Below are 27,640 nucleotides of genomic sequence, written 5' to 3' on the forward strand. Positions count from 1 at the left end.
TTGAACCCAAATTAAAATTCTTGTCATGAAGTTTCAGATAGGCTTGCTTGGTTACAATATTCTGTGCATTTGGCCACACATCAATACTGGGAGAAGTAAGTAAGAAGAACTGGATGACTCCATCAGGAGGGGACAACTGGAAGCTGGTGCCTGCTCTCTCCTGGACCCGCTGTATGCCACTCCTCCTTTGTCTGATTTTAACCTAGATCCCTTTTACTGTAATCAAACATAACCACAGGATAATGGTTTTTCTGAATTCTGCGACTATTTACGGCAAAGTATTGAACCTGAGCATGGTTTCAAGGACCCTCAAACTTGCAGTTGATGTCATAACTAAAAGTGGTCTTGAGGACTCCTGTTCTGTGCAGGAACAGAGACATTATACAATGAAGAGAGGCTTTTAGACACTTGACTGTTGTGGGAATCTGACTGAAAATTCTGCTCTGTTGAAAAGTCAGTTTATTTATTCAAAAGAAGTAAAGACAGAGAGGAAAGACCCAAGAACTCAGAGAGGGAAGCCACAGGCTGTTGAGAAGTATTCCTGGACCACAACACTGAGCCTCAACTAAGAGGCATGTGTCTAGCTGGACTTCAGAATTGCCATGACCAGTGAGGGCTTCATGCCTTCTTTTTTCACCATTGTTGAACAGATGTGTCTTTGGCTGTGACCAATGCCTGTCCTGTCATTAAATAGCATGTGTGAGAGGGCAGGTAATTTTCTCTTTAGTTCACAAGTCATCAGATAAAAAGATGACACTAGAGCTGACACAAGCAGCTGTGCCTGAGATGTGGCATTTCTCCCTGGATTTTATTTATATGAAGAGATCCTAGAACTCTACACTGATGAGGCTGGTGCTGAGGTTTTATTTGAGGGGGGTGGGTTTTGACAGAGGAATGAGTATATTTTGCTTTGCAGTAGGAAATATTCAGCCGTGAACTGTGGTAGATTAGGTTTTCTAAAAATCGGTACAGCTATATCTCCCAGTCACAGCCTTTCTAGAAACTTACTGCTTCCTCCTCAAGAGGTAAAATGTACGTCTCCCTACACTTGCATCCGGGCAGGCCTTTAAAATTGCTTTGAACAAGAATGTGCCAGAAATGATGTTCTATGATGTTTGAGGCCATGTCATAATATATTGTGTATTCCACTTTGTTCCTTCAGTAATACTTGATCTTGGATATTTCAGCCTCTCTGTAAAATCTACTTCCCTGAAGCTTTTATGATGGGAGCAATCTAGCCACCTGCAGAGAGAGAGAGAGAGACCGAGAGATTCCCAGGCATCCTCCAACTGCTGCAGAAGCCTGCTGTTCCAGTGCCTGTCACCACCTGGCCACAGGAGGTACTCTGCACTGGGACCTCCCAGATGAGTTCTTCCTGGATTCCTGACTCAGAAATTATGAGATCATAAAATATAGTATTGTTTGAGCCACAAAGTTTTGGGGTCATTGTTGCCCAGCATCAGGTACTTGGAAAAGAAAAGTTTTCTCTTGGAAACTTCATTCATGGATGACTCACACACAATTTTTTATTTTATTTGTTTACTTTCTATTAAACAGTTGTATTTTATTTGTAAATTTTTATTAGTGTTCATTATTTTTTAATTAAATTAAGAAACTTCAAATATTTTTTGAAATCTTCTTGTATAGTTTAAGTATCAAATACTGTCCACCTTATAATATTTCTTGGAAAGTATTGCCTCTTTTAATATTTTTCAAATTTTGTGAATCTTCATGGAATATTAATGTTTTCTTACTTATAGAAACTACTTCTACTTTTTTCCCTTTCTTAGTAGATTTTTGATAATTTATTTTCAGATTTTATTAGGTATAATTCAATTTCACTAATTTTCATACATATTTTTGAGTCATTGTCACTTCTGTGATAAAAGATATATATTCAATAAACATAATTGACACCAAAAAGAACCAAAAGTAAGAGAGGTTAAAAGATGAAGTGTTGTATTGCAATAGATAATGGTAGGAAAAAAAATGTGACTATATATCTAAACTAAGTAATCTTAACAAACTTACATATTTCTTTTTTTCTTAATGAGATATAGCTGATATATACAAAATTGCACATACTTAGTGTATACAAGTTGATGAGGTTGGACATGTGCGCACACCCATGAAACCATGGTGTGATAATGAAAGAACACATTCTTTTACAACAAATAAGAAAATAGGAATCAAACCAAGAAATGCACTTTTCCTTTCACAGCATACCTTTCATTCATATTTTATGATATTCTAAAGAACAGATAATTTTCATATTTATTTTTTAATGAATAAGGAACAATATTTTTATTCTTTCTATAATATCAAATTTGGCTTTTCAAGATTAATTGACACTTTTAATTCTAAGTTTTTAAATATTTGAACAGTAGATAAATATAGAACAGAAATTTAACATAAAATATTTCTAAAGGTAACCTTTTTGGCTTTTTAAAACTGAAATTTTTAGTGAGAGCTCTTACCTTGTCAAAGCATGAATGAGGATCTCTTATGCATAATATCAGATCTTTTACCCAGTGGTATAGTCAGATAATCCAAAATCTTCAGAAAGAAAATATTTCAATATATGATATATTTTAATTATTCATTAAATTTATATCAGTTATATCTATATAATCTCAAGCACTTATCACTGAAGACTTGGATTTCACTCAATAATTTAGAGTGTCATTATTAGTTCCATACAGTAGATTCTGACTCCTATTGACCCTACATACAGCAGAGAAAACCCTTCTTGGTCTTTTTGCACCATCCTCTCACCTTCTGGTGCTATATCAGACAATGTTCTTCTGCTATTTATAGGGTTTCCATGGCCAATTTTATTGCCAGTGGGGGGTCAGGTCCTTCTTCCTAGTCTGTCTTAATCAAGAAGCTCCACTGAAATCCATCCAGCATGGGTGACCCTGCTGGTATTGGAAATGTCAGTTGCATAGCTTTCAGCATCACAGCAACATGCATCAACAACACTATGGCAACTGACAGGTGGGTGGTGTGGCTCCCTGACTGGGAAATGAACCCAGGCCACAGTGCTGACTGTACCAAATCTTGACCATTAGACGACCATGGCTGGCTAATTTAGGGTGAGCCTCAGTAATTTCCTATACATATCATGAATAAGACAGTCTTTTTCATGATTTTCTTGATGATACATTTTATTTGTTTAATTCTAAGGCTGTAGATAATACGGTTTAAGAATGGGGGGATTATGGAGTAAAAAAGAGAAAGGACTATGTCCTCAATGTGGCAGAGGTTGCAGGTGGCATAGGTATATGTAAAAGCCTGAGCTGAGGGAGATAGACACCAGGAGGATGTGAGGGACACAAGTAGAAATGGCCTTTGTTCTGTGTGCTTTACTTGGACACTTGAGCACAATAGAAAATATGTGAATGTAAGACCTGATGATAAATATAAAGACAGCCACCATGAATTCCAAGACCAGAGACAGCAATCACCATCTCATGGCTAAAGGTGTCAGAGCAGAAAAGCTTTTGTAGAAAGCAGATGCCACAGAAAAACTAACAAATAACATTGGACTGATGGAAGAGCAGCCAGAATGTGTTGACAGCATGCACCTCTGCATAGGCAGAGGCACTGAGTATGGAAGCCACTGTCATCTGGATGCAGAATTGAGGGTGCATGGTCACAGGGTAGTGGAGGGACTGACAGATAGCCACATGGTGGTCATGGGCCATGATGGTGAGGACAGAAGCTCCACATATACAAAGAAAACAACTAGAAAGAACTGAGCTACACATCTCACCTTTGAAATTGTCCTGCTGTCAAGCAGGGAATTGATGAGTGAATTAAGAGAAATTACAGAAATGTAGCATGCAGCCAAGATGGACAGATTCCTAAGGAAGAAGTACATGGGTGTGTGAAGACTTCTGTCAAAAGTGGTGAAGGTAATAATGAGAATGTTACCCATTAGAGTTAACGAATACATCAGAGAGAAGCATGCACCACCTGTAGTTCCCATACATCGGAAAACTCCATGAGGAGAAATTCCATCATCGTGATGGAACTCGGATCTGTGGGAGGCACAAGTTGTACCTGGGAAGTAAGGAGAGAAGTCACGAGCATGTGAAGAATCACATTAGGGAAATGTTTCTTAACTATTTTTTTGTCTTGACCTCTATCTAATTCTAAACTCTATTGATGTCTCTAATATTTTTGAAGGAAAATTCAGTGGTCCTCCATTAGCCTACATGACCTTCTTCTTATTCCTTCTGTAGTAATGGAGTGACAATCACAACCTAATTGTTCATAAACAACATATAAATGTTCAACATATAGTTCTATACATTTCCAATTCCAAGGCAATGTTATCATAGTCACGTTGGTAGACGTAACTATAGACAGATTACATGAATATAGTTGTGTTTGAAAGGAATTTTGGTGGTCATGTTGTTGAACAGTGGGTAATTAGAATGAAATCTTTTGGTCATTTTCTAGCCTTACATTTTTGTTTAAATTTCAGATGATATTAAAAAATCTGGAAATGGAAAAGTGACTTTGTTTTTAGAGCTAAACTTTTATGCATAAGTGTCAAAATTATCTTCTGTCCCTGACATAAAATATTAATATCATTTGGAACTATACCTACTTTAATATCTCAAATTGATCACAACGTCATTGCCTGATACATTTCCCCACACTGAATCTACTCCTCAGTGAAATTTTTCTATTAAAATTTTATATTTCGTTATTTTTCTAGTCATTCACCTCTCTTTTTAAAGAGAGAATGAATAAGCCAAGTATTCATGTTTCCTTAGAGACTCTTGAAGCTACCCCTGATATTCCCTTATTATCTTCTCCTGTTTTCACCTTTCAAAACTTTTTTGATTCTGCTAGCTGAAAATCAAAATGAAACAGCAAAATTATGGTACAATATCTCTTAATACTAATTTAACTTTTTTTCCGCTAAATTAATAATTTTTCTTTTTCTTATTTAATCCAGTTTTTACAACTAATTTTGTAAATTTTCATCCTTTGTTTCTGAATCACTTAACAACTTTGTTGGTGTCATCGCATCTTTATTGTTTATGCCATCAGTCCTCAGTTTGTTTGGTTTATTCACCAGTGGCAGTGTTAACCAGCTTTTCTCTTGACTTAACTGTGTTAATTGTATTTTCTCTGATTTCCTCTATCACTCTTTTACAACTCTTTCTTTGAGTTTCCTCAAAATAACACTAATAATAATAATAGTTATAATAAAACTCTGACAATTGGAACTACAAATAGCTAAAATGTCCAGAGCTAAAATTACTATACTTCACAGTTTATTTGAAATTAAAATTCTCCTAAATTCTGCTCAAAATTGTACAATCTAGACCCATTCATTGACCAATTCCTTCAGACATCATTTTGTTAGTATCCTCTACAATGAACTTATGAAACATGATACATATGATGTCTTCGTAGACAACCTGAGCTAAAGTCATGAACTTTTTTTTATCACATCAGCTATATGACATGTTTCACAAGCTGCTTCACATTGAAAAGCCAGCAGATGCTTTGCTCCATTTCTTTTGTTGTGGTTGTTGTTTATAAGTTGCTCAATGATTAAATTGTATGTGATGAATAAATGAAAAATGATAAGATATACTGGAGTAGAGATCTCGTCAAGATGGCAGCATAAGCAGACTCTGAACTCATCTCCTCCCATGAATACAACCAGGTTACAACTATTTTTTGAAAAATTACCCTGGAGAGAAAACTGAAAACTGGATAAAAAGAACCTCCACAATAAGGGACAGTCCTGACTAAGGCAGAAGAGGCAGAAATTCCTGCTGGAGAGGAAAATAACCATCTTTGGGAGCAGCAGAGCTTCTCAGCCGGCCAGGCAGGAGACACCCTAAGGTACACAGCATTCCCTGGAGGAGTGAGGTCTGGAGCAGGGGCGATACTGCTATAAGCATCGTTCAGATTCAGCCCAACTGAGGTGAGGGTCTTACTTTCTGGCTTCACTGGTTATTAGCTGCAGCAGGGATACCCCCCAGAAAAGCTATTGGCTGAAAGCCAAAAAGACCCGGGTCTTAAAGGGCCCATGGACAAACTCAGTCACTGCAGCAACCTAAAATCACCAGAGAGAGTGCTGACAGTCCTTTGGTGAAATAAGACTTACCTGGGGGACACTGGGGGCATCTTGGTGAGAGGAGGTAACTTTCCAGAGAATTGAGACATTGGTGGGGGCAATTGTTCTGACCTGGTTGTGGTGGGCTAACACAGACCCCAGTTGGGGTGGGGGCCATTGAGTTTCTTCCCTTGGCCTGTTAGCCCAGGGTTCTGCCACACACACTAGAGCAGAGATTTAATCCAGTTCAGCCAGGACAGGCAGCCCTCCCTAGGGATTGGCCCCACCTAGCAGCAAGCCCTCAGGCTACTTGTCAGCCTGCATAGACTGGGTGTCTTTATCCTTTACAGGCAGGCAAGTATGTCCACCTCTGTGGGACAGGGCCTGTGTGAGGAGGAGGTGAACTCTGGGGGGGCATTGGTGGAGAGGTGGAGGCCTCTGCAGTGGGGCATTGGGGTACAGTCCAGGGGGTTGGGAAATGTGCATGGACCAGGACTGTGTTGACCTTGGGTGGGATCCTGTTGTGGGTGAGGCTTATCAGCAGATAGAAGACCAGTGCTTCACAAATAGCCATAAGAAGAATCAGCTCCACCTTCCAAAGGCTGAAACAATTGAGTGCTCCTGTACCTAAGGCCAGCCCCACACAGCTATACTCCTATGAGAACTGACAGCAGCCTTGTAGGCTTGAGGCCTATAGCATCTGTAAGCCCCTGAGCCTAGCAACCAGCTACACTGGGTACCAACCCAATTAGGAGTGTGCTGATAGACTTTGTAGCCAACGGTGCTGAGGCTTCCCAAATCAGATTTACAAACAGCTGGCCAGGAAAGGAAAGACTAGATTCCCTGGGTACCTGCAGTAAGAGTAACCCTGCCACAACAGAAGGACACAAGTAGCCCACAAAGGGGTCAGTCCTGGATCATTTAGACTGGTGACAAGAGGGAAGCACACTGCTGAGCCTCATAAGGCATCTCATACATAAGGCGCCTTCTCCAAGATCAGGAGGCATAGCCAACTCACCTAATACATAGAAATAAGCACAGAGAAAGAGGCATAATGAGGTGACAAAGGAATACTTTCCAAACAAGGGAACAGGACAAAACCCCAGAAAACAGACTAAATGAAACAGAAATAAGCAATCTATTCAACAAAGAGTTCAAACAAAATATCATAAGGATGCTTACAGATATTGGGAGAAGACTGGACGAACACAGTGAGCTCATCAGCAAAGAATTGTAAAATATAAAAAAGAACCAATCAGAAATGAAGAATACAATACTAGAAATGAAAAAGTCACTAGAAGGACTCAATAAGAGAGTAGAGGATGCAGAAGAACAGATCAGCGAGCTAGACAAAAGACTAGAGGAAATCACCCAAGCTGAACAGGAAAAAGAGAAGAGAATTAGACAGAATGAGAACAGTCTAAGGGAACTCTGGGACAATATCAAGCACATTAACATCCTCATTATAGATGTCCCAGAAGGAGAAGAGAGAGACAAAGGGGCAGAAAATTTATTTGTAGAAATAATAGATGACATTTTCCTTACCTTAGGAAGGAAACAGACATCCAAGCACAGGAAACACACAGAGCTCCAAAGAAGATAAGCCCAGAGAGGCCCACACCAAGACCTATTATAATGAAAATGTCCAAAATAGAAGATAAAGAGAGAATCCTAAAAGCAGCAAGAGAAAGGCCACAAGTGACATACAAAGGGAAGCCCATAAGGCTATCAGAGGATTTCTCAGCTGAGACCCTATAGGAAAGAAGAGAATGGCATGACATATTTAAAGTGCTAAAAGGAAAAAAACCTACAGCCAAGAATACTCTATCCATCAAGGTTCTCATTCAGAATGGAAGGAGAGATAAAGAGCTTCCTAGACAAGAAAAAAATTAAAGGAGTTTATCACCAAGAAACCAATTCTACAAGAAATACTGAAGGGACTTATTTAAGTGGGAAAGAATGATCACAAGTAGAGATAAAAAAAAAATCTCAAAGAACAAAAAAAATAACACAGGCAATAAAATCACTTATAAAGGTGAAAATATAGTAAAAGGTAGCAGATCAACTACCTGTGAAGATAATATGAAGGTTAAAAGACAAATGCACTAAAATCACCTATTTCAATGATAAGAGGGTAATGGATAAACACACATTAAACGAGAGACTATATTATTATTTCCAAAACATAAAATCTTGGAGGGGGGGAGTGAAAAAGCAGAGCTTTTAGAAAGAGGTCAAGCTAAAGAGTCTATCAACTCAATATAGACTGTTATATACATAGGATATTGAATAAGAGCTCATGATAATCACAAATAAGAAATCAAACATATTACTAAAGATAACCATCAAATCACAAGGGAAGAGAGCAAGAGAAAAAGAAAGGACCAGAGAAGAACTACTAAAACACTCAGAAAAAAGTGACAAAATGGCAATAAATACATATTTATCAATAGCTACTTTAAACGTCATTGGACTAAATGCTCCAGTTAAATGCAATAGGGTGGCCAATTGCATAAAAAAACAACACCCATGTATAAGCTGAATACAAGAGACACACTTCAGACCTAAAGACACTCACAAACTGAAAGTGAAAGGATAGAAAAAGATATCTCATGCAAGTGGCAAAGAAAAGAAAGCAGGGGTAGCAATACTTATATCAGACAAAATAGGCTTTAAAACAAAAACTGTAACAAGAGACAAAGACGGGCACTACATAATGATAAAGGGAACAATCCAACAAGAAAATGTAACACTTGTAAATATCTATGCACCCAACAAAGGAGAACCTAAATATATAAAGCAAGTGTTAATAGACATAAAAGCAGAAATAGACAGTAACACAATAATAGTAGGGGACTTTAACATTCCACTTATACCAATGGATAGATCATCCAAACAGAATATCAACAAGGAAACACTGGACTTAAATGACACATTAGACCAGATGGGCTTAGTAGATATATATGCAACATCGCATCCAAACGCCACAGAATACACATTCTTTTCAAATGCACATGGAACACTGTCCAGGATTGATCACATATTAGGCCACAAAACAAGTCTCAATAAATTTAAGAAAATTGAAATGCCATGCATCTTTTCTGACCACAAAGGTATGAAACTAGGAATCAACTACAGGAAGAAAACCAGAAAAGCCACAAAAATGTGGAGATTAAACAAAATGCTACTGAACAACCATTGAGTCAATGAAGAAATCAAAGGAGAAATCAAAAAATTCCTGGAGACAAAGGAAAATGAAAATATGACATGCCAAAATTTTAGGATACAACAAAGCAGTTCTAAGAGGGAAGCTTATAGCAATTCAGGCCTACCTCAACAAACAATAAAAATCCCAAATAAACAATCTAAAAGAGCATCTAAAGGTACTGGAAAAAAGAAGAACAAACAAAGCCCCAAATCGAGAGAAGGAAGGAACTAATAAAACTCAGAGCAGAAATAAATGAAATAGAGACTAAAAAATCAATAGAAAAAATTAATGAAACCAAGAGCTTGTTCTTTGAAAAGATAAACAAAATTGATGAACCCTTAGCTATACTCACCAAGAAAAAAGGAGAGAAGGCTCAAATAAATAAAATCAGAAATGAAAGAGGAGAAATTACAATGGACACCTTAGAAATACAAAAGAGAAGACAATATTATGAAAAACTTTCATCAACAAATTGGATAATCTAGAAGAAATTGGTAAATTCTTAGACACCTACACCCTTCCAAAACTGGACCAAGAAGAAGTAGAGAATTTGAATAGACCAATCACCAGTAAGGAGATTGAAACAGCGATCAAAATCCTCCCCAAAACTAAAAGCCAAGGACCAGATGGCTTCCCTGGTGAATTCTACCAAACATTCAAAGAAGACATTAGCTATCCTTCTCAAACTCTTCCAAAAAATTCAAGAGGAGGAGAGGCTTCCTAACTCATTCTACAAAGCCAACATTATCCTGATACTGAAACCAGACAAGGACAACACAAAAAAGAAAATTATAGGCCAATATCACCAATGAACATCGATACAAAAGTCCTCAACAAAATACTAGCAAATCGAACACAACAACACATTAAAAAGATCATACATCATGATCAAGTGGGTTTCATTCCAGGGATGCAGAGATGGTTCAACATCTGCAAATTTATCAAAGTGATACACCACATTAACAAAATAAAGAATAAAAATCACATGATCATCTCAATACGTGCAGAGAAAGCATTTGAGAAGATACAGCATCCATTTATGATAAACAACCAAACAAAAAAAACTCTAGGGGCTTGCCCCGTGGCCGAATTGTTAAGCTCATGCTCTCTGCTTCGGCGGCCTGGAGTTTTGCCCATTCGACTCCTGGGCATGGACATGGCACCACTCATCAGCCATGCTGAAGCAGCATCCCACATGCCACAACTAGAGGAACCCACAATTAAAAATACACAACTATGTACTTGGGGGCCTTGGGGAGAAAAAAATAAAATCTTAAAAAAACTCCAAATAAAATGAGTATAGAAGGAAAATATCTCAACATAATAAAGGCCATATATGACAAACCCACAGCAAATATCATTCTCAATGCAGAAAAACTGAAAGCTATCCCTCTAGGAACAGGAACCAGACAAGGATGCCCACTGTCACCACTCTTATTTAACATAGTATTGGATGTCCCAGCCAGAGCAATCAGGCAAGGAAAAGAAATAAAAGGGATCCATATTGGAAAAGAAGAAGTGAAACTGTCACTCTTTGCAGAGGACATGATTTTATGTGTAGAAAATCCTGAAGAACCCACTAAAAAAACTTTTAGAAACAATAAATGAATACAGTCAAGTCACAGGATACAAAATCAACATACAAAAATTGGTTGTATTTCTATACACTAACAATGAATTAACATAAAGAGAAATTAAGAATACAATCGCATTTACAATTGCAATAAAAAGTATAAAATACCTAGCAATAAACTTAACCAAAGAGGTGAAAGATCTGTACACCGAAAACCATAAAACATTGTTGAAAGAAATCAAAGACACAAAGAAATGGAAAGATATTCCATACTCTGGGATTGGAAGAATTAAATTCGTTAAAATGTTGATACTTCCTAAAGCAATCTATATATTCAAAGCAATCCCTATCAAAGTTCCAACAACATTTTTCACGGAAATAGACCAAAGAATCCTAAAATTTATATGGAACAACAAAAGACCCGAATAGACAAAGGATTCCTGAGAAAAAGGAGCAAAGCTGGAGGTATCACACTCTCTGATTTCAAAATGTACTATAAAGCCATAGTAACCAAAACAGCATGGTACTGATACAATAACAGACACACAGATCAATGGAATAGAATCAAGAGCCCAGAAATAAACCCACACATTTATGAATGAAAGTAGACCATTCCCTTACACCATGCACAAAAATCAACTCAAAATGGATTAAAGACTTGAATATAAGACCCCAAACCATGAAACTTCTAGAATAAAACATAGGCAGTATGCTCTTTGCCATCGGTTTTAGCAGCATATTGTCAAGTATCATGTCTGACCGGGCAAGGGAAACAAAAGAAAAAATGAACAAATCGAACTACATCAAACTAAACAGCTTCTGCACAGCAAAGGAAACCATCAACAAAGTGAAACGGCAACCTAAAAATTGGGAGAAGATATTTGCAAACCTTATATCAGATAAGGAGTTAATATACAAAATATACAAAGAACTCATACAGCTCAAGAACAACAAAAAAAAAACAACCCAATTACAAAATGGGAAAAAGATCTGAACAGAGATTTCTCCAAAGAAGATATACGGATGGCCAACAGGCATATGAAAACATGCTCAACATCATCAGCTATCAGGGAAATGCAAATCAAAACTGCAATGAGGTATCACCTCACTGCAGTCAGAATGACTATAATTAACAAGACAGGAAACAACAAACGTTGGAGAGGGTTTGGAGAGAAGGGAACCCTTATTCACTGCTGGTTGGAGTGCAAACAGGTGCAGCCACTATGGAAAGCAGTATGGAGCTTCCTCAGAAAATTAAGTACAGATCTACCATATGATCCAGCTATCCCACTGATGGGTATTTATCCAAAGAACTTGAAAACCCAAAGGCATAAAGATACTTGTACCCCTATGTTCATTGCAACATTAAAGACAATGGCCAAGACTTGGAAGCAATCTAGGTGCCCATTAAGGGACGCATGGATAAAGATGTGGTATTTATACACAACGGATCATTACTCAGCCATAAGAAACGATGAAATCTGGGCATCTGTGACAACATGGATGGACCTTGAGGGTATTATGCAGAGTGAAATAAGTCAGAGGGAGACAGTCAAATACCATATGATCTCACTCATAAGTAGAAGATAAAAACAATGACAAACAAACACGTAGCATTGGAGATTTGATTGGCGGTTACCATAGGGGAAGCGGGGAGGAGGGAGGGCAAAAGGGATGATTAAGCTCACATGTGAGAGGATGGACTATAATTAGTTTTTGGTTGGTGAACATGATGTAATCTACAAAGAATTTGAAATATATTATGATGTACATCTGAAAAGAAACAAATAACTTTTTTTAAAAAAACAGGAAATGGTATATGTAGTTTCCCAGATTTTTTGGAGAGAAAGTCTTGCTCAGAAAGATCATAAAACAAAATAAAGTCTTCCTGAATTTAAAAAAATAAAATAAAAGAGGGGTAAAGAGCAATAATTCATTCTGCTCTTTATTAAAATGTGTAATAAATCTGTGTTTATCAACACATTGTGAAATTGGCTTAATTTCAAATACATCTATGTTCGCCAGTGATATTGGCCTGTAGTTTTCCTCTTTTGTGTTGTCCCTGTCTGCTTTTGGCATCAGGGTGTTGTTGGCTAGGTAGAAGGAGTTAGGAAGCCTCCTATCTTCTTCAGTTTTTCAGAATAGTTTGAGAAGGATAGGTATTACGTCTTCTTTGAGTGTTTCGTAGAATTCTCCAGAGAAGCAATCTGGTCCTGGACTTTTGTTGCTGTGGCAGTTTTGATTGAGAAAGATTGGCCCTGAGCTAAGGTCTGTTGCCAATCTTCCTCTTTTTGCTTCAGGAAGATTTTCCCTGAGCTAACATCTGTGTCAGTCTTCCTCTGTTTTGTATGTGGGATGCTGCCACAGCAAGGTTTGATGAGTGGCATGTAGGTCTGCACCCCAGACCTGAACCCACGAACCCCAGGCTGCCAATTTGGAGTTCACAAACTTAATTACTATGCCACCAGGCAGGCGCCCGGACTTTTGATTTTTGGGAGTTTTTTTACTACCATTTCAATCTCTTTATTTCTGATTGGTCTATTCAGATTCTCTATTTCTTATCGATTCAGTTTTGAGAGGTTGTATGATAGTAAGAATTTAGTCATTTCTTCTAGGTTATCCAATTTGGGGTATATGTTTTTCATAGTATTCTCTTATTATTCATTGTATTTCTGTGCTATCAGTTGTAATTTCTACTCTTTCATTTCTAATTTTGTTTATTTGAGGTTTCTCTCTTTTTTTCTTAGTGAGTCTCACTAAGGGCTTGTCAATTTTTGTTATCTTCTCAAAGAACCAGCTCTTAGTTTCACTGATCCTTTCAACTGTTTTTTTAGTCTGTATAATCTGTATTTCATTCGTTTCTGTTCTAATTTTTATTTCCCACATTCAGCTGACTTTGGGCTTTACTTGTCCTTGTTTTTCTCTTTCTTTTACATATAGTTTAAGATAACTTACTTGAGATTTTTCTTTTTTGCTAAGTGGGGCCTGTATTGCTATGAATGTCCCTCTTAGAACTGCTTGCTGCATCCCATAAGACTTGGTATGTTGTGTTTTCATTTTCAATTGTCTCCAGGTATTTTTTATTTCTCCTTTGTTTTCTTCATTCATCCAATGGTTGTTCAGTAGGATGTTGTTTAGTCTACACATATTTGTGACTTTTCCAGCTTTTTTATAGTTAATTTCTGGTTTCATATCATTGTGAATGGAAAAGATGCTTGATATGAATTCAATCTTTTTAAACTTATTGAGGCTTGCCTTGTTTCCCAACATATGGTCTATCTTTGAACATGTTCCATGTCCATTGAGAAAAATGTGTATTCTGGTGTTTTGGGATGGAATGCTCTATATACCTCTATTAAGCCCATCTTGTCTAGTCCTTCATTTAAGGCTACAGTTTCCTTATTGACTTTCTGTCTGGACGACCTATCCATTGATGTCAGTGGGGTTTTAAAGTCTCCTACTATTGTTGTGTTGCTGTCAATTTCTCCATTTAGGTCTGTTAAGAGTTGATCTATATACTGTGGTGCTCCTGTGTTAGGTGCATATATATTAAAGTGCTGTGTCCTGGAAGTGGTCCTCTGGATGAGTTGTTGAGCCTGCACGCTCTGCCTCGGCAGCCCAGGGTTTGGATCCTGGGCACGGACATGGCACTGCTCATTAGATGACGTTGAGGCGGCGTCCCACATGCCACAACTGGACGGACCCACAACTAAAATATACAATGGTGTACTGGGGGGATTTGGGGAGAAAAAAGCAGAAAAAAAGGAAGTTTGGCGACAGTTGCTAGCTCAGGTGCCAATCTTTAAATAAAAAAGTGCTGTGTTCTCTTAATGGAATGTTCCTTTTATCGTTACATAATGCCCATCTTTGTCTATCATCATTTTTATCTTGAAGTCTACTTTGTCTGATATAAGTATGGCTACACCTGCTTTCTTTTGCTTGCCAGTTGCTTGGAGTATCACCTTCCATCCCTTCACTCTTAGCCTGCATTTGTCTTTAGAGCTGAGTTGTGTTTCCTTAGAAGAATATTCTTAGGTCTTGTATTTTAACCTATCCTGCCACTCTGTGTCTTTTGATTGGTGAATTCAATCCACTTACATTTAGAGGGTTTATTGATATATTAGGGCTTAATACTGCCATTTTATCTATTTTCATTTTTCTTTTCCCTTGTATTTCTGACTACCACTTTAGTGTGATGGTTTTCTCAGTTTTCTCTTTAGTCATTATTGGTCACTCTGCTCTGATCTTTTCTCTCGTGGTTACCATGAGTTTTGTATAAAAGATCTCATAGGTGAGATAGCTCATTTTCTGACATCCTCTTATCTGCATTAGCCTATGCAGGTCCCATCCCTTTCTTCCCGATATATGTCTTGTTGTCACAAATTATTCTTTGGTGTTGTGACTAAATAAAAGTGTTTATGGTTATATTTTTATATTTGTGAGTTTGTGACTAAATATAAGTGTTTATGGTTATTTTTGATGCTTTCTTTCCCTTTATCTATTATTTTATAATTGCTTGTTAACCTATTCTGATAGAGAGCTGCAACTTTCTGATTTTTGTGTCTATTTATCTCCTTGCTCCAAGGTTTGTAAACCTTTGCCTTTTTGTTTTAGGTAGGACAGCTCCCATCACGGTCTCTTGTGAAGCACCTCTCATGGTGATGAACACCTTCACCTTTGCTTTTATTTAGGAAAGCTTATACTTCTCCATCATATCTAGAGGATAATTTTTTTGGAAAGAGTACTCTTGGATGACAGTTTTTGTCTTTCATTATTTTGAATATATCATTCCATTATCTCTTAGCCTGTAAGATTCCCACAGAGAAATCCACTGAAAGCCTAAGAGGGGTTCCTTTGTAGGTTATTTTCTTCTGCCTTGCTGCTCTTAATATTTTTTCTGTGTCATTCACTTTTGCCACTTTTAATATTGTATGCCTTGGAGGTGTTTTTGCATTGATATAATTAGGAGTTATGTTGGCTTCATGTACTTGTATAACCAGTTTCTTTCCTAGGTTTGGGAAGTTCTCAACTATTATTTCTTTGAACAAGCTCTCTGCTCCTTTCTCCCTCTCTTTTCTCTCTGGGATACCTATAATCTTTGTTACTTTTCCTAACTGAGTTGGATATTTCTCAAAGAATTTCTTTATTTTTAAAAAATATCTTAAATTTCTCTCACTATCCAACTGAAGCATTTCTAGATTTTTATCTTCCAGGTCACTAATTCTTTCCTCCATAAGATCTGCTTTATTTTTTATGCTTTCTACATTATTATGTTTGTTGTTCTTGTTCTTCATATCTGGAATTTCTCTATTGTTTTTTGTAAGGACTTCAATCTCTTTGGTGAAGTATTCCTTCTGTTCATTAATTTTATTCCTGAGCACATTGACCTGTCTTTCTGAGTTTCTTGTAACCCACTGAGTTTCTTTATGACAGCTATTTTGAATTTTCTGTCATTTAAACTGTAATCTTCTGTTACTTCAGGTTTGGTTTCAGGAGAGCTGTCATTTTCCTTTTGCTCTGTGGTGTTACTGTAGTTCTTCACAGTGTTTGATGAATGTATCCAGTGCTGGTACATTTGTGGTGGTATCTGGTCATAAATTCCACCTGTCACTGCTTGGGGGTGGGGGCAAAGGCTCTGTTCCTCACCAGCCTGCTCACAATTGGGCCATTTGGGTCACCCTACTTGGACATGCTGGCTACAGCACTTGCTGGATCTTGCTCACATGGGTGGGGCCACTGTGCTGTGCAAGTGGGTCACAGCCAGGCTGCTGTGCTTGGAAGTGGGTGGCAGTTACAGGGGTGGGATGCCATAACATAGGCCATGTCACTGCATTTGGTGTGTGGGTCCAGCCGGGCTGCTGTGCTTGGTGTGCTGAATGGGCAGGTTGCATTCATGTAGGTGGGGCTGCTGCACTCTGTGGGCAGGCTCTTCTCACTTGGGTGGGGCACCTTGAATAGACTGGACACTGTTCTAGGTAGGTGGGTCTGGCTGGGCTACTGCACTCAATGGTCAGGTCCAGCTGGGATGCTGTGCTCGACTGGCAAGATACCTTCACAAGAGCTGACCCACAGCCTCTTGGCAGGGAGCATTCACACAGGCAGAGACACTGGGACAGGTGGATTCACCCAGAGGCCAGGCCACCACTCTGAAAATGTTCACATGTGGGCTGTGCTCCCCCTGCCTCCACTCACAATCATGCCAGCTGCTGTGTGAGGATCCATCAAATGGATTGCTGCCTCTGGGGAGGGGAAGGTGTCCACTCTCTTATTTCTCCTACTTCCTGGGTTCCAAGTCCACCCACCCTCAGATGTATAGCTGTGTGGATCTCTCAGGCATCCTGTTGTGCTGTGTAGGGAATCCTGTCTTGGGTAATAGATGTGCATTTAGTTTTAAGTTAGAGGGATGAGACAAAGGGAACATCTCACTCTGCCATGATGCTGGCATCACTCCCCTTCAGTTCTTTCTTAATGTAGGCGTATATCCCTATAAACTGCCCTCTTAGAGTTGCTCTTGCAGTACCCTATAGGTTTGGCATGTATGTTACTTCCATTGTTTGTTCATTTAAATTTATATCTTGATTTTCTTTTTAATTTCTTCTTTGCCTCATTGGTTGTTCTGGAACATATTTAATCTCCACATATTTGTGGATTTTCCAGCTTTCCTCCTATTATTGATTTCTAGTTTCATGCCATAGTTGCCAGAAAAGATACCTGGTATGATTTTGTCTTCTTAAATTTGCTAAGAATCTTTTTGTGGTGTCTCATAGGGTCTCTCCTGGAGAGTGCACTGTGTGTCCTTGAGAAGACTGTGTATTCTGATGCTGTTGGAGGGAATGTTCTATAAATAGCTGTTTTCTTTGTTCTCCTCTGAGTCTGTTATTTCAAAGTCTTATCCTCTAACTTACTAATTCTATATTCTGTTTGGTATATTCTGCTGTGATCTTCTACATATTATTTTTAATTTCATTCACTAAAGTCTTCAGCTCCAAAATTTCTATTGGTCCTTTTAATGATTTCCATTTCTTTGTTCAACTTCTCATTTTGTTCGTACATAGTTTTCCTCATGCACTGAATTGTCTGTCTGTGTTTTCTTAGCTCATTGAATTTTCTCAAAACATCTATTTTGAATTCTTTATCAGCTGCTTCACAAAATTTCGTGCCTTGGAGTTGTTATTGAAGAATATCCTTATCTTTTGGTGATGACATGTTTCCTTGAATCTTCAAGGAATCATTGTACTCATCAGAAAGAGATAAAAAACAAAAGCCCAAAAATAACAAAGAAAAGATGTTATGCAAGAATGGTGCAAAAGGGGATTGCCTCATCCCATATTGGATCACATGAAATCCAAATAAATATGGTCAAAATAAATAAGGAATAGGCATAGGAAAAAAATATTCTGTTTCACATAATAAACATTCAACTGAGGCCAGCTTCACGGTGTAGTGGTTAAGTTTGGCACATTCTTCTTTGGTAGCCCGAGTTCATGGGTTCAGATCCCAGGTGCAGACCTACACCATTTATCAGCCATGCAGTGATAGCAACCCACATATAAAAAGTGTAGGAGGATTGGCATGGTTGTTAGCTCAGTGCTAATCTTCCTGAAGCAAAAAAAGAGGGAGATTGGCAACAGATGTTAGCTCAGGGCTAGTGTTCCTCAGCAAAACCAACAAAAACAAAAAAGAAGAAAAAAACCCTCAACTTTTGTTATACTTTGTATGGTTCCTTTTGTCAATTGTTGGTTTTAGTTTATTTCTTTTGCTCATTTTTCTCTTCATGTGTTCAATCTATAAGGTGTTGACACCATAAAAATGTCACTGCTTATCTCTTTTGGATAAATTTTTCTATCTATTCAATTCTTTTTACTGCAGTAAAATACATATGAAATAAAATATACCATCAAGTGTACAGTTTACTGGTATTAAATACTTTCATAATGTTTGGTGCCCATCACCACCATCCATCTTTAAAACTCTTCTCCTTTTGTAAAACTGAAACTCTATACTCATTAAACAATAACTCTCCATTTTAACCTCTCCTCAACTTATGGCACCCACCATTTTACTTTCTAACACCATGATTTTGACTAATCTAAGCAACTCATATAAGAGGAAGCATACAGTATTTGTCCTTTTGTGACTGGCTAATTTCTCTTAGCATAATGCCCTAAAAGTTCATCCACATTGTATCACATGTCAGAATGTCCTTCCTTTTTAAGCCTGAATAATATTCCATTGTATGTAGATACCACATTTTGCTTATCCATTCATCTGTCAATGGACTCTTGGGTTGCATCCATGTTTTATCTATCGTGAATAATGCTGTTATGAACATGGATGTACAAATATCTGTTCAAGGCCCTGCTTTCAATACTTTTGGATATATATCCAGAAATGAATTTGGTGGATCATACAGTAATTGTACTTTTAATTTTTTGAGGAACCAGCATATTGTTTTCCACAATGATAGTACCATTTTTCATTCCTACCAAGAGTGTACAAGGGTTCCATTTTCTCTGCATTCTCACCAACACTTGTTTTCTGTTCTTTTGATAGTAGTCATCCTAACAGGTATGAGGTGGTTTCTCATTGTAGTTTCAATTTGCATTTTCCTAATGATTAGTGATGTTGAGTACTTTTTCATGTGCTTATTGGCTATTTGTATACCTACTTAGGAAAAATGTCTATTCAAGTTATTTCCCATTTTTAGATTGGGTTGTTTTGTGTTTTTTTCTCTTTTTATAAGTTTTATGAGTTCTCTACATATTCTGGATTTTAATCCCTGATCAGATATATGATTTACAAACATTTTTCCCATTCCATGTGTTGTCTTTTTATCATGTTAATAGTGTCATTTTTTGCATATTTTTTAAATTTTCATGAAGTCTAACGTGCCCTTTTTTTTCTTTTGCTACCTCTGCCATTGGTGTCATCTCCATGCAATCATTGACAAATCGAATGTCCTGAAGTTTTTGCCCTGTGTTTTCTTCTAAGATTTTCATAATTTTAGGTCTTACCTTTAGATGTTCACTCCATTTGGAGTTAGTATTGTATATTGTGTTAGGCAAGTGTCCAATTTTATTCTTCTGTATGTGGATATCCAGTTTTCCCAGCACCATTTGTTGAAAAGTCTCTCCTCTCCCTATTGAATGATCTAGGCACTCATGTCAATAATCACTTGACCATATATGTCAGGGTTTATTTCTGGGCTCTCTATTCTGGTCCATTGGCTTATAAACTGTCTTTATGCCAGTATCACACTATTTTGATCAGTGTAGCCCTGCATAAGTTTTGAAATCAAGAAATGTGCGTCTCCAGTGTTGTTCTTCATCCTCAAGGTTATTTTGGTTCTTTGGGGTTTGTTTAGGTTCCATATGAATTGTAGGATAGATTTTTCTATTTCAGCAAAAAGCATCATTGGGATTTCAACAGGGATTGGATTGAACCTTTAGATTGCTTTGGGCAGTATTGACGTTTTAACAATATTGTCTTCCAATTCATGAACATGATGTGTGTTTCCATTTATTTATGCCTTCTTCAATTTCTTTCATCAATGTATTATAATTGTCATTGTTCAGGTCTTTCACATCCTTGCTTAAGTTAATTCCTAGTATTTTATTCTTTTGAATACCATTATAAATGAAACTGTTTCCATAATTTCCTTTTCAGATTGTTCATTGTTAGTATACAGTAATGAAACATTTTTTGTGTTTTGACTTTTTATCCTGTCACTTTGCTGAATTAATTTATTAGTTCTATTAGTATTTTTGTGAAATGTTTAGAATTTTCTACATATATCACATCATCTGCATACAGACAAAAATTTATTTCTTCCTTTCCAATTTCCATGCCTCTTCTTTTTCTTTCTTTCTTTTTCTTTCTTTCTTTCTTTCTTTCTTTCTTTCTTTTTGGTTAGTGATAGCTATTGTTTAATGTGGGTTTACCAATTTTTTTATTGCAGTAACATTGATTTATAACATTATATGAATATCAAGTGTACATTATTATATTTTGATTTCTGCATAAAGTATACCATGTCCACCACCCAAAGACTAATTACCATGCATCTTCATACACAGGTGCCCCGTTACCAATTTTGACGTCCTCTCTCCCCCTGTCCCACTGGTAACCATCAATCTAATCTCTGTATCTATGTGTTTGTTTGGTATTGTTTTCATTTTCCACTTATGAGTGAAATCATATGTATTTGACTTTGTTGATCTGAATTATTTCATTGAGCATAATACAGTCAAAGACCATCCATGTTTTCACAAATGGCAATATTTCATCTTTTTATGACTAAGTAGTATTCCTTTGTGTATATAAACCACATCTTCTATATCCATTCATACACAGAGGGGCACTTAGGTTGTTTTCAAATCTTGGCTATTGTGAATAATGCTGCAATGAACATAAGGTGAAAATATCTTTTTGCATTCATGTTTTCATGTTAATAAATAATCAAGTGGTTTCTATTCTTAATTTTTTGAGTAATTGCCATGCTGTTTTCCATAGTGACTGCACCAGTTTGCATTCCCACCAGCAGTGTATGAGGGTTCCTTTTTCTCCACATCTTTTCCAATGCTTGTCATTTCTTGTCTTGTTAATTGTAGCCATTCTGATGGGCATGAGGTAATATCTTATTGTAGTTTTGATTTGCATTTCCCTGATAATTAGTGATGGTAAACATCTTTTCATGTGCCTGTTGGCCTTCTTTTTCTTTCCTTAACTTCTCTGGGCAGACCTTCCAATATTATTTTGAATAAAAGTTCCAAAAGTGGGCATCCTTGTCAAGTTTCTGAACTTACAAAGAGATGTTCAGTGTTTCCCAATTGAGTAGAGTTGGCCCTCAGTATCTGTAGGTTCTGCATTTGTGGATTCAAACAACCATAGATTGAAGGATCTATTATAGTTGCTTCTGTCCTGAACATGTACAGATTTTTTCTCTTCATAAACCCCTAAACAATACAGTATAACAATATTTGCATTGTGTAAGCTAAAGATTATTTAAAGTATATGGGAGGATGTGATTAGATTATATGCAAAGACAATGCTATTTTATGTATTGGACTTGAACATCTGTGGGTTTTGGTATCCATATGGGTCAACCAATTTCCCATGAATACCAAGGGATGACTGCATAATGTTCACTGTGGGTTTTTCATAAACAGCTTTAGTATGTTGAGGTAGTTTCCTTCTATCTCTAGCTTTCTAGTGTTCTTATTATGTTTCATACAGAAATATAAACATTAATTTCTTCACTGTCAGATATAAATAATAGCTTCTCTGCCACTTCAGTAATGCATGATTGTGTCATGTTCGTTTTCTCTTGTTTTAGTAGTCACATCAATTACATGGAAAGAGGAAATGATCCACAAAATTCAGAGATTCTTCTGAGATTTTCATAGGAAACAGAATTGCAACCTTTATTCTTAGGACTTTTCTTGCCCATGTACCTGGTAAGCATACTCAGGAACCTGCTCATCATCCTGGCCATTAGCTATGACTCTCATCTCTACACCCTCCCATGTGCTTCTTCCTCTCCAACCTGTCCAATGTAGAACATGGATCACCTCCACCACTACTCCAAAGGTGCTGGTGAGTATACAGACACAGGGAAAAGTCATAACTTAGAAATCTGTATCATGCAGACATACTTTTTCATACTCTTTGTGGGGTTGGACAGTTTCCTCCTGACTGTGATAGCCTACAACTGGTTTCTGGCCATTTGCCATTCCCTGCACTATATGGTCATTGTGAACCTTCAGCTCTGTGGACTGCTGGTTCTGGTAACATGGAATATCAGTGTCCTGCTTTCCATGTTACACTGCTTGATGGCGTCACAACTGCCCTTCTGCAGAGACTTGAAAATCCCCCACTTGTTTTGTGACCTTAACTAGGTGGTCCAACTTGTCTGTTCTGACACCATTCTTAATGACACGGTGATGTATTTTGCAACAGTCCTGTTGGGTGGTGGTTCCCAGGCTGGTGTCCTTTGCTCTGACTCTAAGATAATTTTTTCCATATGTGGAATCGCATCAGCTCAGGGGAAGTATAGAACATTTTCTGCATGTGCATCTCACCTCGCAGTTGTCTCCCTATTTTATTGTACAAGCCTAGGTGTGTACCTCAGCTCTGCTGCTATCCACAGCTCACAGTCAAGTGCCACAGCCTCAGTGATGTAGGCCATGGTCACCCCCATGCTGAAGCCCTTTGTCTATAGTCTGAGGAACAAAGACATAAAGGAAGCTCTGAATGTGCTCTTCAGGGTAAAGCAATAAAATGCCACTTTTCAAGAAATGCCTGGGATTCTAGGGCTCTATGCCTAACAGCCAGAAATTGTGATTCTTCAATCAGATCACGAAAGAAATTAAACCTATTCATATGCTGGAATTTTAATGTTTTAAATTTTAACCACTTTATTGAATTTAAATAACTCACTTTATCAACCTTTCTGCTCCCTCCAATATCCAACAATTTTTCCTTTTGTTGTTTTCCTAATTTCTCAAGGTTATTCCCAATCTTGGATCAGAAACAATTTGGAGATTCTCATTTGCTTCTTTCAGTGATGAGTTGTACTTGTTTTATGGGATAAATTAAATTTCACAGCTTAGGATATTTATATAATTGTGTTGTATAGGAAATTCTGAGACCACAGTTTTTTTCACTTTTATGTCTACCGTTCTTTTCTATATCACTACCTTAACTGATCTTCCTGATAATGTAGACATTAACATATAGTTTGTTTCATAGCTGGTGGTGGGGTGTCATTGTTTTCATTAAGATCCTGTTCTCTTATCAGCTCAGCATCCAGAGTATCCCTGGTGCAGAGTTGTGAGGCAAAAATTGCTTATCAAAAACATGCTCTAGGGAGATGTCATCACAATGGTGGTGTGAAAGGATCCCTTTGTCTCTCCCCTTCAATCTACAGTGAGTAAAACATCCAGAGTCAAAAAAAGTTACATTGTCCAACACGTCAGGATGCCAGAGATCCATACACAGATACATGTGAAGGTGGCTTGATTGGAGCACACAGAGGAGGATAAACGGTGGCACAGCAGAGGTGGTGCCCAGGATCCTGGGTTTTTGCCACAGTGGCTGAGCCAGCCACCCTCAGGCCCAGAAAACACAGTGGACAGTAGAAAAGATGCACAAGTGAGTCAACCCTCTTGATTGCACTGGTGCCTATGGTCACAGGGAGCACAGCAGCAGCAAGGAAGAACCTCACAATCCTGGGCCTCCAACTGCAGCCCAGAGCCTGGTAGCAGCAATGGAGGCAGGCATACAAATCTGTCCTCCCAATGGTGGTATCACCTGCAGCCACAAGGAAAAAGGCAACATTGGAGGTGGAGTCCCATGGTCCAAGCTCCCTCCCAAAAATTTCCTTTTCCATGCAATGGAAACAGTGCTTCTGATGCAGAGGATCTTGGATGTGAGAAAGACAATATTCATGTCTGCAGCCTTGGCACTGAAGACAACAGCTACAGTGACAGAGGCAACAGCAAGACATCCATGATCCCCAAAGGTGCAGCCTGTGAAGATGACAGTACTAGCAACATCCTTAATAGAGGCAATGGAGAGTGGAAAATGCTGATCTTTAAAACTATCCAGAGGAAATACAGGTAAGAGAAAACAAAAACTAGTGCTATCAAGCCACTTGGTGAAAAGAAAGAGAAAGAGCTGTATTATCCAAATGTTTGAAGAGTTAGAATTTAAAAAAAAAGTCTTACCTAACTAAGAAAAGTGTTTGCTACAGCAAATGTGCTGGCAGAGGAATAATTCATTAAGTGCCACAATAAGCCATGGTAACACAGAATCACAAAAATAAAATAAAAATCTTCCACAAACCAAACATAAATTCATGGAAGAGTGTGAACTAACTGAGGAATAATTCAAAAAATGTCATGAAGAATCTCAACATGTGGGGCCTGGCCCAGTGGGGCAGCAGTTAAGTTCACATGTTACGTTTTCTGGAAGCCTGGGGTTTGCCGGTTTGGATCCCGGGTGCAGACATGGCACCACTTGGCAAAAACCATGCTGTGGTAGGCATCCCACGTATAAAGTAGAGGAAGATGGTCATGGATGTTAGCTGAGGGCCAGTCTTCCTCAGCAATAAGAGGAGGATTGGCAGCAGTTAGCTCAGGGCTAATCTTCCTCAAAAAAAAAAAAAAAAAAGAATCTCAATACGCTATGACAAAACTCAAAAGCAGTTCATTAAGTTCAAGAATAAAATTAATGAACAAAAGAAATACTTTACTAAAGAGATTGAAGCAAAAAGAACTAAATAGAAATTATGGAGCTGAAGAAGTCAATAAATGAGAGGAAGAATGCATTAGAAAAAAGTAGCAATACAGCAGATCACATGGAAGAGAGAATCAGTGACCTCGAAGATGGAAATCCAGAGGTAATGCAGGTAGAAGAGGAGTGAGAACTAAGATTTTAAAATAACGTAGAAATTCTATGAGAATTATCTGACTCAATTAGAAAAGGCAACATACGGATAAGGGGGAACCCAGAAGGAGAAGAGAGAGAAGAGGAAGAGAGTGTTTTAAATGATATAACAGCTGAGAACTTCTCCTATATTGGGAAGGAACTAGATATACAAATCCATGAAGTTAAAAGAATACTAAATTATCCCAATGCAAGAAGGATTTCTCCAGGACATGTTATATTAAAATTGTCAAAGGTAAATGATAAAAAAAAAAGACTATTAAAGGCATCCAGGTGGAAAAAAAACCATAACACACAAGGGAACTGCCATTAGGCTATCAGCAGACATCTCATAAGAAACTCTAGAGACCAGGAGAGAGTGGAATGATATATTCACAATATTGAAAGATAAAACCTTTCAGCCAAGAATACTCTATGCAGTAAAGTTACCTTTCATATATGAAGGAGAAATAAAGCCTTTGCTAGAAGAACAAAAGCTGAGGGGGTTCATCACGACTAGACTTGTCTTACAAGAAATCATGAAAAGAGCTCTCCTACCTGAAACAAAAAATGCAAAGGTATATGAAACTTTGAGCAAGATGATAAACAAAATCATAAAATTTCAACTCTATGTCAGAATGGATTAATAAACACTTAATTATAACAAAGACTAAAGAAAAAGGAAGCATTAAATACAACTATAATCACTTTAATTTCATAATTAACTCACAATATAAAAACGGATAACAGGGGCTGGCCTGGTGATGCAGCAGTTAAGTGTGCACATTCTGCTTCTCTGTGGCCCAGGGTTCACCAGTTCGTATCCTGAGTGCGGACATGGCACTGCTTGGCAAGCCATGCTGTGATAGGTGTCCCATGTATAAAGTAGAGGAAGATGGGCATGGATGTTAGCTCAGGGCCAGTCTTCCTCAGCAAAAAAAGAGGAGGATTGGCAGTAGTTATCTCAGGGCTAATCTTCCTCAAAAAAATAAACGCATAATTTGTGTCAACAAAAACAAAGAAAAGGAAGAGGCAAAGGACAGAACCTGCATAGGCAAATGAAGATGAGATGCTATCAGCAAAAAAAGGGCTATCTTATCCGTGAGAGCTTTTATACAAACCTCATGGTAACCACAATATAAAAATTCAGAGCAGAGACACAAAACATGAAAAAAGAGACAACTGAGAAACACATCACGGAAAACCAGAAAACTGAAATACAAGACAGAAACACAAGGGAAAGCAAACAATGGAAATACAGAGCAACCAGAAAACAAGATAAAATGGCAGCATTATGTCCTCATATATCAATAATCATTCTAAATATGAAATGGAGTGACTGGATGGATTGAAAAACAAGAGCTAACATATGCTGCCTCCAGCAGAATCATCTCAGCTCTAAAGAAAAACATAGGCTTAAAGTAAGGGATGGAAGATGATACTCCAAGCAAATGGCAGACAAAAGAAAGCAGTGCTGACCTACTTATATCTGACAAAAATGATGTCAAGCCAAAAAAGATGAGAAGAGACAAAGATGGGCATTAAATAGTGACAAAAGAGAAAATCCACCAAGAAGACATACCATTTATTAATATATATGCACCTAACATACGATCACCAAATTATATAAAGCAACTATTAACAGACCTGAAGGGAGAAATTGACAGCAACACAATGATACTAGGGGAATTTAACATCCCACTTACATCAATAGATAAATTATCTAGAAGAAGCATCACCAAGAAGACATTGGCCTCAAATGAAACATTAGACCAGGTGGACTTGATAAATATATAGACCATTCCATCCAAAAACAGCAGAATACAGATTTTTGTCAAGTGCACATGAAACCTTCTCAAAGACATACCACATGTTGAGAAGCAAAACAAGTCTCAACAAATTTAAGATTGAAATCATATCAAGCATCTTTCCAACAACGATAGAACGAAACTAGAAATCAACTACATTTGTGAAAAAGTCACAAATATTTGGAGACTAAACAATGTGCTACTGATCAACTACTAGATCAATAAACAAATCAAAGGACAAATAAAAAATACCTGAAGGCAAATGAAAATTAAAATATTTGATACCAAAATCTATAAGATGCAGCAAAAGAAGTACTAAGAGGGAAGTTCATAGCAGTACAGCCCTACCTCAACAAACAAGAAAAATCTCAAATAAACATTACACCTAAAAGAACTAGAAAAAGAAGAACAAAGAAAGCCCTAAGTCAGCAGGATAAAGGAAATATTAAAAGTCAGACTGCAAATAAATGAAATAGACTAAAAAGAAAATACAAAACATCAATCAAACTAAGAGCTGGTTTTCTGAAAAGATAAGC

The 27,640-nt window shown here is 37.5% G+C and overlaps 2 pseudogenes; one reads left to right on the forward strand and one right to left on the reverse strand.

The window, feature by feature from the left end:
• Positions 1–3,102: 3,102 nt before the first annotated feature.
• LOC138922958 (olfactory receptor 14C36-like) lies at positions 3,103–22,379 on the reverse strand (annotated as a pseudogene).
• Positions 22,380–22,384: 5 nt separating this feature from the next.
• On the forward strand, positions 22,385–24,492 carry LOC138922959 (olfactory receptor 1571-like; annotated as a pseudogene).
• The last annotated feature ends 3,148 nt before the right edge of the window (positions 24,493–27,640 follow it).

The sequence above is a fragment of the Equus caballus genome, unplaced genomic scaffold (genome assembly GCF_041296265.1).
Source record: "Equus caballus isolate H_3958 breed thoroughbred unplaced genomic scaffold, TB-T2T haplotype2-0000437, whole genome shotgun sequence".
Lineage (NCBI taxonomy): Eukaryota > Metazoa > Chordata > Mammalia > Perissodactyla > Equidae > Equus > Equus caballus.